Here is an 11,212-nt window from a genome sequence, read left to right as displayed (position 1 = left end):
GCTGGACTGTGCCTGACCCCGGTTACCACCCCCAAACTTGCTCTGCTCCTCTTGTCCAGGCACTGTGGGAGAGCATCTCCTGTTGGTGGGTCCCTGCCTGCCTGCCTTGCCAGAACCCTTAGTTCCTGGCTCCACTTTCTGCACAGAGCACCCTGCTCTTGCTGCTCCCAACAACATGCTCCTTGTAGCAGGAACCCCATCACACATGGTTCATAAACAGTCCAGCTGTGACACAGAAAAACCTGCTCTCCCAACTATGCATGATAAAATCAGGCCCAAGTCGCTGCCCTTGCTTTTCCATCCAGCTAAAACTCTGCATGCAGCATTACCTGAGTAGGCACCCCAAATCTGAATCTCTCCTCTCACCTTTAAATTGGCTGTCAGGCAAGAGTTTCTGCTGAGGGTATATGGACACCTTTTGCACCTACAGCCTTCTCTGGCATCTGCTCATATCCCAGCTTTCCTTGCCAAGGCTTTCCTGAACTGTAGGGAGGGGGCAGGTCTGAGGTAAAGGCAGGAGTGAGATCAGCAGGATGGGGACAGATCAGGTGAGGACCTGAGAGGTGCAGGGCCAGGAACAGCCATGTCCACAGCATCACTCAGGCCAGGCCCCAAGGACAAGGGCAGCAGCTCCCTGGCAAGGGGAACGAGGTCTCGCAATGAGGCTGGTCAGTCTCTGTCTCCCCTGCTCTTGTGCCCAGCACATCCCCCTCCCTGTCTGTCTGCAGCCCCTCCATGCCCACCCCGCTGCCCAGCACAGCACAAGAGCCCTGGCCCTGCAGCCCCTCCGGCAGCTCCTGCTGCCCCAGGGACAGAGCAGCCTGCCCCGAGCTGGTGCACAGAGAAACCTGCTTCTCCTCCTCGTTTCCTCTCTCTGAATGCTGCCCTGCTTTTCTCCTGGGACATCCCTGCTCCCCAGAGAGCCTTTCCCCAGGTCAGTGTGTCCGTGCTGGCCTGGCTGTTCCTGCATCCCTGCCCTGTGCTCCCTGCAAGGCCACGGGCTGGCGGTGCTGCTCTGCAGGGCGAGCGGGCTGTGAGGCTACGTTGTTATTCCACACTGGCTGTGCTGGTCGGGGCAGGAAGCAGACCCAGCTGGGCAGGGACCAGTGATGTTGCTGGCACAGCTCTGTGCTCACGGATGGTGCTCAGTGACCCCAAGACATTTGCAATAGCAGGAGATGTGTTGGGTGGGCACTAGCTCCAGCCTGTGGTGTTTCACTCAGGGTGCAGGAATCACTCTCCAGTGCCCCTTTTCTGGGACTCCTGGGTCCCCACTGCCTCTTCTGCAATTGCAGAGCCCTCGTTTCCCCATGTATACCTGGATTTAGTGCTCTACCTTCTGGTTACTCCACTGTGGATCATTCCTCACTTTGTGAGGCTCCACTCCCTGCCCACCCCAGGCACGCACTGTCCCTGCAGATCCCCTGAGCTCTCCCTGGGGCTCAGATTCCCCTCCAGAAGGATGGGCATCTCTCATCAGCACGGTCACCTGTGGGACAGCTCTGGGCAGGCAATTCAGACACCGTTTCCCATCTCCACTGGTCACTGATGGGTGATATTCACACATTAGAGCACAGTGTGGAAATGAGAAGAAACCTTGAAAAGAGAAACTCCTGCTGCTGTTTGTGGATGTGTCTCCAGGAAAGCTGCAGCCCCTACTGGAAGGCTGCAGCCAGGAAATGCCTGCTGTGGCAATGGGGGGAATGGTCCTCAGAAGCAGAGGGTCTGTCCTTACAAGATGCATCTAGACTCTCCTCCCTGCCCCTCCCACTCCACTGTGAGCATTGGAGCACTGGACAGAGAAGGGACCAGCCCACGGTGACAGCCATCTGGCAGGAGGAGAGGGGTGTGAGATCACACCCTGACTGGGCTCAGGGCAGCTGAGCTCTCCTAATGGACATGGGACCCATGGTCTCATGCCGTCTATACTTATACCAGCCTGACTGTCCCCTTGAGGTCCTTTGCCGTCAGGACCAAAAGAGACACTGCAAAGGGAAACTCTCCCCATTGCCCTGAGGGCATCCAAGGGAGATCAGACTAGCAGGCTCTGAGGTTCTCCCATCTCTGCTGATGAAGGGCAAAGCCTGGCTTCCTGCTTCAACACGGTCTCTGGGTCAGAATCAAATGAGAGTTGCCTGAGAAATGACGTGAAGCAAAACTTTTTTTTTTAATTACAAGAATACATCAGAGAAGAGTAAGACAGAAATAAATGCATAACACAGAGTTTTGATGCCAAATGCTCTGGGAATGATGAGTGGATGCACAAGGGATGGTTATTGGTGCTGACATTGGACCCATTGAACCAGTTTCCTCAGTGCCTCCTTGAGCTCCTTGTTCCTCATGCTGTAGATGAGGGGGTTCACTGCTGGAGGCACCACCGAGTACAGAACAGCCACCACCAGATCCAGAGCTGGGGAGGAGAGGGAGGGGGGCTTCAGGTAGGAAAACATGCCAGTGCTGAGAAACAGGGAGACCACGGCCAGGTGCGGGAGGCACATGGAAAAGGCTTTGTGCCGGCCCTGCTCAGAGGGGATCCTCAGCACAGCAGTGAAGATCTGCACGTAGGACACCACAACGAAAATGAAACACCCAAAGCCTAAACTAAGACTGACCACAAGCAGCCCAGCTTCCCTGAGGTAGGCATATGAGCAGGAGAGCTTGAGGATCTGTGGGATTTCACAAAAGAACTGGTTCACTGTGTTGCCTTGGCAGAGTGGTATTGAAAATGTATTAGCAGTGTGCAGGAGAGCATTGAGAAAGCCACTGGCCCAGGCAGCTGCTGTCATTTTGACACAAGCTCTGCTGCCCATGAGGGTCCCATAGTGCAGGGGTCTGCAGATGGCCACAAACCGATCATAGGCCATGACAGTGAGAAGAGAATACTCAGCTGAACATAGGAAAAAGAAGAAAAAGACCTGGGCAGCACATCCTGAGTAGGAAATGGCCCTGGTGTCCCTCAGGGAATTGGCCATGGATTTGGGGATAGTGGTGGAGATGGAGCCAAGGTCAAGGATGGAGAGATTGAGGAGGAAAAAGTACATGGGGGTGTGGAGGTGGTGGTCGCAGGCGACGGCTGTGATGATGAGGCCGTTGCCCAGGAGGGCAGCCAGGTAGATGCCCAGGAACAGCACGTAGTGCAAGAGCTGCAGCTCCTGTGTGTCTGCAAATGCCAGGAGGAGGAACTCATTGAACGAGCTGCCATTGGCCATTTGGTCCCACTGGGCTTTGGGGACTGTCTAAGGAGGAAAAGACATTGACAAGTTAGGAGAGATGTTCCAAGGGGAAAAAAAAGTAACATTTCTCTTTGAAAACACCAGATTGTCTCTCTCTTTTTTGGGGAGGATCATTGGGCAGGTACCTTGCTTGAGCTCTGCTCTGTGCTGGCTGAGTGTGCTGTGAGGAGCAGAAGCCTCTGCCCATGGGCTGCAGAGGAGTCAGTCCTGCTGTACAGTAGTGGGAACATGGGAACAGGGGTAAACAGCTCTGACACTCATAATTTCTGTCAAATAAAATCTATTCATCTCACGGAAGGGCTTTTCAGTGTTTTCACTACCTGCTCTAAAGAAGGAGAGTTGAGGAACAGAGTTTTACAGAATGTTTAATAATGTTTATTTTCTTTGAGATGTCCTTGTCGCCTCTGGGGAGTGTTCCTCAAAGGCAGAAATTCTCAGCATTTCTATTGTGAGTCTTGGAAAAAAAAAGATTCACTGCCACTTGGTAGAGTGAGGATAGCTTGTGTGTCTATCAGCCTTGTTCCCAGCTGTCCTGTACTCACACCACTTTGAGCTGGGGGATGATCACTCTCATATGTTGCCCTAAAAAGAAACCAGCCACTGCTGAGAGCAGAGAAGTCCACTTTCAAAGTGCAGATCTCCAAATTTCTCTCCCTTTCACTAAGCACCAGAGGGAGGTCTCCACACTCCCCTTCTAGCCAAAGATACACAGGGCTCTTTTCAGCTGCCTGTTTACAACCTCCCACCACCATTTCCATGCTCTTCACATCTCTGCAGCTTCTTCACGGTGTCTCAGATATCACAGCGATGCTATGAGACATCTGTGCCTTCCTGGAGGGCAGCTCGCAGCCTGGCAGGACACCACAGGGAAACAGTCAAAGGCCTGTTAGGACTGAGGATGGGCTCTCCTTAAGGGACAGTCAGCTCAATTCCCAACCCCACGGACTGCATTTCCAGGAGCCACACTGGTCAAAAGTGGGCTGGGGCAACAGCACTCCCATGCAGACCCCTCTCTTGCACAACTTGCAGCATTGGTGTCAGAACTGCAGCTGAAAACCCCCAACCCCAGGGAGCCCGAGAGAAAAACAGGAGCAGCATGGACAGGAGGGGAAACAAGGAGCAACACGATGATCCTGCTGCCAAGGGAGGCAAGGAGAGAGAGAGAGACGGGCGCTCGGAAAAGCCTTTACCTTACCCAGCTGGGCATGCCACCTTGCAGATGGTGACATTGCAGGGCAATCGCTCCCTTTGTGGCAGGAGAGATGCCCCTCTCCTCTGCCAGAGGTCTGGCTGCCGAGGAGGCAGCTCATGCCCTGGACTCCATGGCTGTCAGGGCAGAGGCTCTGCTGGGTGGGAGAAGACACATGAGGGGCTTGCTCAGAGGAAGTGTCTGCATCAGAGGGACTGACCATGACTTGCCCAAATCCCTCCTCTCATTGTGATTCTGTTAGCAGTTCCCTCTCATTCCCTGCACATCTCTGCTGCCTGGAGCAGTCCCTGCTGGAAGCTCTTTCTCTGTCCCAACATCTTTTCCCGGTCACTGCTCACAGGCCCTGTTCCCCCCTCTGTGTGCTCAGTTCTGCCCTACTGAAACCTCCCGTTATCCAGGTGCACCTCTGTGTTTGTAGGTCCTAAGAAGCAGGTGACATAAACCCTGACGAGCCCAGAGAAGGTGATACTGGTGCTGTCTGTAGGCAGAGGTGGGAGTGAAGCAGCTTACTGAGGTTTCTCAGACCTACTGATCCCTGAGAGGGAAGGTTTGGGAGTCGCAGTTCCTTGCCAAAGCTTTTTCTCCCTGCCAAAATCTGGAAACTGAAAGTGCAGACAGCAGAAGGAAAGCTCCTTCCCTTTCAAGTAGCCTTTTCTTCACTTTCCTCTAAAAAGACTCCTCAGAAATGTCCTGTGCATAAGCTAGAGCTGTGAGCAGCCCTGAACTGGGCAGCACCCTCTCAACAGGAGAACAAACCTGCCCTGATGAGGGGCACTCCTCCCATCCAGTGCTTCTCCCCACAGCGCGGTGGGAAGTTTGCTGGGCAGGCTGAGTGCTGACCCTGAGTCACTGCCCCAGCACACAGCACCCTGGGGTGCAGGGACACTGCTCTGAATTACAGCCCTGGGCAGACAGGGCACACCCCAGCTTCACACCCCTGCACCATCCCTGGGAGAAAGGTAGCAGGCTGCCCTGTCCCTGTGAAGGTGTGGCAGGGAATCCCTGCTCTGAAGCATCTCATCCTCCTCTGAGTGGGATGCTTAAAAAGACAGTCATGGGATGGGATGGGTTTAGAAGACCCCTCCAGGAACCTCAGTAGCATTGCCCTGCAGCCAGAGACTTACTGTGTCAAGGGCTGTGAAGGTTTCTTCTACAGTGAGCTCTCCTCTGTCCTCCCACTCCACACTGCCTTCCACTTCTCTCTGCCTTCTCTCAGCTCATGTCAGCAGCAGCAGGCAGTGCCCGCAGCCCTGCTGCTCTTTGCAGAGGAGCTGCTCCTGCACGCAGCTGTCTCAGTGCTGCCAGGCTGCCATGAGCTCCTCCTGTTTTTCGTCAGCCCGGCCCCACTTGGGAACAGTGGCCCAGCTGAAGGTGTGATTTTATTTGTCCTTTGTACTCCTCCTCCTGGGAAATGCTCACTAAAGTAGACTAAAATAATCACTGATGGTCCCTTTCTAAACACTGAAGAGACATTGATTCCAGGATTGTAATTTGTCTCATCAGAGGATGGTTATCTACAAGAGGTGGAAATGTCCCTCTCTGGAAGTCCCTGTTCCCATCTCTTAACTAGGCAGGACATGTAGACAGGGACAAGAAGGGAGGTCATTTACCCAGGGTTCAGGTAGTGATTGAAATGAGTCAATCTGGGCATTTCATGCTAGGTGAAAAACCCCTCATCTGGAGTGGGATTCAGCAAACTCTCATGAACTCCACAAACACACACGAGGTGGGATTCCCCTTGCCCAAGCTGAAGTGTGCACAACACAGATGTCTGCACACAAGATCCTACCATTATAATCACTGGAGATGGAGGGTGGCATTCCGTTGCTCACACACGAACCCTTGGTGACAGCTGAAGGGACAGAGGTGGTCCAAGGCATGTGCCAGTGTCTGCTTGCTCTGAAGGAGGAACCTGCATCCTTCTAGAGTATCGGAGTGGGCTAGATGAGGAATTTCCTTGGCCATCTCCAATGACACTACAGGCCTACTACTACAATTAAAGCTTCACTCACTCTGATGCTGAGACACAAGCAGATCCGTACAGTGCAAACAGCTAATATAATTCAGTGTGGACACTTGATTCAGTGACATAAATATAGGCCATAGGCAGGGCCATGTCCGATGCCTGGTGTGTCCAGCAAAACCACATGTCTCTAGCAGATACAGCATGGGACCTAGAGGAAATGCATGATCTTCTGGAGTGATTTCTGGGCAAGGGCCCCAGGGGCACCTTGGGTTCCCTACCTGTGCTCAAACATCTGAATCCCACAGCTGCCTTGAGGCAAAGTCCATCCCATCTGCATCCAAGTGTGCTGCATAAATGAGAGACACATCACACCAAGGTCTCCGCTTTAGTCTCTGCACTCTCAAACACTTCTAGCTTTCCTCCTCCTGAACTTCTCACCCCCAGATGATATGCACAGGGACTGTGCTAATGATGTGGCTGGATCCAGGCTGTCTGGATCACAGGCTGTCCAGGCCCAGGGACTTCCTCAGTGGCACCTTGTCCTTCCTGGAGATCGGTTCACCCCCATCACAGGGCCCAAGGTGCTGCAGAGTCAGTTCAGGCAGCAAATCCCTCTCCTGCCATTTCTGCACAGCCCAGCTCTGTTTCTCCCTGGCCTTGGGCACTGCAGGGTTTGCTCTCTTAGTGGGAATCTCATTTTACCATCACATTGCTACCTGTTATGGGGTCTGTATGACCAGGAGTGCAGCCAGGAGGTCGACGGGGAAGATGATCCCCTCTTGAGTCAGTATTCATTAGACCACATATACTGCATCTATCTTTGGGTCCCCAGAAAAAGAAAGGGGTTGATAACTGGGAACGAGTTTGGTGGAGGATCCTCCAGATAATCAGGGAGCTGGAGCACTTCCTCTGTGAGGAAACGGGGCTTGTTCAACCTGGAGAAGAGATGGCTTTGGAGAGACCTCATAACAGCCTTCCAGTGGCTACAAGGAGGTCATCAAGATGATGGAGCCAGGGTCTTCACCAGGGTGCATGGCGGCAGGACAAGAGGCAATGGGCATAAGTTGAAAGAAGAGATGTTCCAGCAGTGGACAAGGAAAAGCTTCACCACTAAGAGGATGGTCAAGCATTAGAGTGCGTTGCTCAGAGAGGCTGTGCAGTCTCCTCCCTTGGAGGTTTCCAAGGCCAGGCTGAATCAAGGCCACAGCAACCTCATCTGATCCCAGAGCTGACCCTGCTGTGAGCAAGGAGATTGGGCTAGAGACCTCCTGAGGTCCCTTCCACCCTTAAGGAGTTCTGTGATTTTTCCCCCTCTGGGTCTTCGCTTTTTGATGTTGAGGAAAACACAAAGGTTTCCTGTGACAGTGGAAGTAGATCAGCTTTATTGTCCTCCTTCAGGTAGAATTTTTCAGATGCAGGGCTTCTTGGCAGGAATCCCCAAATAGCCCTCATCAAGCATTTATTTCACTTTTAATTTCCTTCCCACCCCCTCCAAGTTTGTGTCTTTTACCATCCTGATCCCCTGCTATACAACCAGCCCATCCCTGCTTAACCTTTCCCCAGTGGCACTGCTTTGTTTTGTTTCATTTTGTTTGGTTCTGTTTTTGACAAAGAGGAGCTTCAGTCCAGAAGGGTCTTGAGAAACTTGGGGGATTCAGACAACAGACACCTCATGGAGGTTTGCATGGAGGCGTCAAGTCCTGCACCTAGAGGGGAATAACCGCATCCGTAGGGAGAGGTTGAGGGCCTTGGGCTTCTTCATCCTGCTGGAGTGGAGGTGAAGGGCAGTAGAGCAGAACCCTATGACTGCTTAAAGGGTAGTTTCAGAGATGATGGAGCTTTTCTTGGTAGTGGGAAAGAGCACGATAAGGGGAAAGAGCCACAAACTGCAGCTTGTAGGGTTCAGATGTAACATCAGGAAAAGGAAATGTGTGGTGCTACAGGTGCTACAGAGAGGGTCGGTGATCAGCCCCTGGCTTTGTGTTTTGAGAACAAGCGTGAGACATCAGAGAGACATCAGTAAAGGTGGGGAGATCACAAGGTGAAAGCAAGGTGAGGAAGCAGGTTGGGTGTCTACAGGCTGTTGGGAAAGAGACACAGGTGCAGCACAGCGCAGGACAGCCTGTGGTGAAGACAGCCTAGGGGACTGCCAAGGCTGAGAGCCTCCAACAGAGGCTATTCACACCCTTCCTGAAATACCCTTCCTGAAAATTTCCATTATTTCATCACAGGAAACACTGACATTTGTATTAAAATGATTCAGTCATTTTAGCTGATGCAAGTATGTTCATATTTTTTTAAATGTTGAAAACAGTTCTTCAGCTTTCCAGGCAGAACTCAAGTGTCTAACCACAAGCACCCAGAGGTGCTTGGAGAGGCCTCGGTGCATGTGAGGCACTGGTCAGGGCCTGGCAGCTCTCACAGCTCTCACCTGCAGGAGACCATAGCTCCTTGGAGCTGCAGATGGAGGCTGGGCAGAGGGGAGCAGGGCACCTGCAATGGCACCAGATGTCCATGACACTGTCACTGCATTCCCACCTCAGTTCTGAAAATCGCTTTCCTTTCCAAAGGAAAAAAAAATCCCCCCAAAAGACCAGAATATTAAAAAAATAAGACAATAAAGCAAAGAAAGATAAGAACACAAGGAACTGTAAAGTTTAAAGAGTGCAGCTAACAGCTGAGAGTGCAGCTAACAGAGGCAGCAAACAGAGGAAGGCCAAGGCCCATTTGGAATTCAATTCAGCAAGGGATGTCAAGGACAACAAGAAGGGCTTCTTCAAATACATCAGTAGCAAAAGGAAGGCTAGGGAAAATGTGGGCCCGCTGCTGAATGGGGTGGGTGCCCTGGTGAGGCAGGGTACGGAGAAGGCAGAGTAACTGACTGCCACCTTTGCTTCAGTCTCTACTGCTAAGGCCAGTCCTCAGGAATCTCAGACCCTGGAGACAAGAGAGAAAGTGTGCAGAAAGGAAGACTTTCCCTTGGTCAAGGCGGATCAGGTTAGAGGTCATTTAGGCAAACTGACACCCACAAATCCACAGGGCTCTGATGGACTGCACCCGCGAGTGCTGAGGGAGCTGGTGGATGTTATTGCTAGGCCACTTTCCATCATCTTGGAAAGATCCTGGAGAACAGGAGAGGTGCCTGAGGACTGGAAGAAAGCCAGTGTCACTCCAGTCTTCATAAAGGGCAAGAAGGAGGACCCAGGGAACTACAGGCCAGTCAGCCTCACCTCCATCTCAGGAAGTGTGGGTTAGATGAGTGGACAGTGAAGTGGATTGAGAACTGGCTGAATGGCCGAGCTCAGAGGGGTGTGATCAGCGGCACAGAGTCTAGTTGGAGGCCTGTAGCTAGCGGTGCCCCCCAGGGGTTAATACCTGGGTCCAGTGTTGTTCAACTTCTTCATCAAAGACCTGGCTGAAGGGACAGAGTGCACTCTCAGCAAGTTTGCTGATGAGACAAACCTGGGAGGAGTGGCTGATACACTAGAGGGCTGTGCTGCCATTCAGAGGGACCTCAACAGGCTGGAGAGATGGCGAGAGAGGAACCTCATGAAGTTCAACAAAGGCAAGTGCTGGGTCCTGCACCTGCGGAGGAATGACCCCATGCACCAGGACAGGCTGGGGGCTGACCTGCTGGAAAGCAGCTCTGCAGAGAAGCACCTGGGAGTCCTGGTGGACAACAAGTTAACCATGAGCCAGCAAGGTGCCCTTGTGGCCAAGAAGGCCAATGGTATCCTGGGCTGCATTAGGCAGAGTGTTGCCAGCAGGTCAAGATAGGTGATCCTCCCCCTCTCTTCCACTCTGGTGAGGCCACAGCTGGAGTACTGTGTCCAGTTCTGAGCTCCCCAGTACAAGAGAGACATGGAGCTACTGGAGAGAGTCCAACGTATGGCTACGAAGATTAGGGGACTGGAGCATCTCTCCTATGAGGAAAGGCTGAGAGAGCTGGGCCTGTTCAGATTGGAGAAGAGAAGACTGAGAGGAGATCTTATCAATGTCTACAAATATCTGAAGGGAGGATGTCAAGAGGATGGGGCCAGGATCTCTTCAGTCGTGCCCAGTGACAGGACAAGAGGCAACGGGCACAAATCGAAACACAGGAAGTTCCATCTGAATATGAGGAAAAATTTCTTTGCTGTGAGGGGGACAGAGCACCGGAACAGTCTGCCAAGAGAGGTTGTGGAGTCGCCTTCTCTGCAGATATTCAAACCCTGCCTGTGCAACATGCTCTAGGTGCCCCTGCTTGAGCAAGGGGTAGGCCTAGATGATGTCCAGAGGTCCCTTCCAACCTCAACCATTCTGTGATTCTGTGATCTTAAGCACCACAAATGGAGAAACCTTGCTGAGGACTTTCAAAAACAAAGAGCCTGCTTTGGTGCCTAAAGGAAGGCTACGTCCTGTCTGATGTTGTCCTACATCCTAATTCTACCAAAAAAGTGACCCACAGCAGAAATCAGTTTTGAAGCTCACCAAAGCATCACCAAAATCAGTTTTGAAGCATCACCAAGCCCTGGCTTCCTGCACAGGTCTGCCCAGGGCAGAGACCTGTCAATGTGGGCGGGCAGAAGTGACTTCTCCGGTGCCCCATTTGAGATACTTTGCAGCCTTTGACACCATCTGGAAACATTCCTGAAGGATTTATCATCAAGTTTTGGAAAATAACTGGGGTGAAGGGAGGTCGATGCTTTCCAGGACATGAGGGGAAGTCTCTCTGCTCTCTGCCTGGCTGTGCCATCTCCATGGCAGTGACCTCCTGAGCCCCCTGATGACACAAGCTGAGGTCACAGTGGGATGTGCTGCATC

Source organism: Dromaius novaehollandiae, unplaced genomic scaffold (assembly GCF_036370855.1).
Source record: "Dromaius novaehollandiae isolate bDroNov1 unplaced genomic scaffold, bDroNov1.hap1 HAP1_SCAFFOLD_27, whole genome shotgun sequence".
NCBI classification, from domain to species: domain Eukaryota; kingdom Metazoa; phylum Chordata; class Aves; order Casuariiformes; family Dromaiidae; genus Dromaius; species Dromaius novaehollandiae.
The sequence above is the reverse complement of the archived record's forward strand: the minus strand, read 5'-3'. Positions refer to the sequence as shown.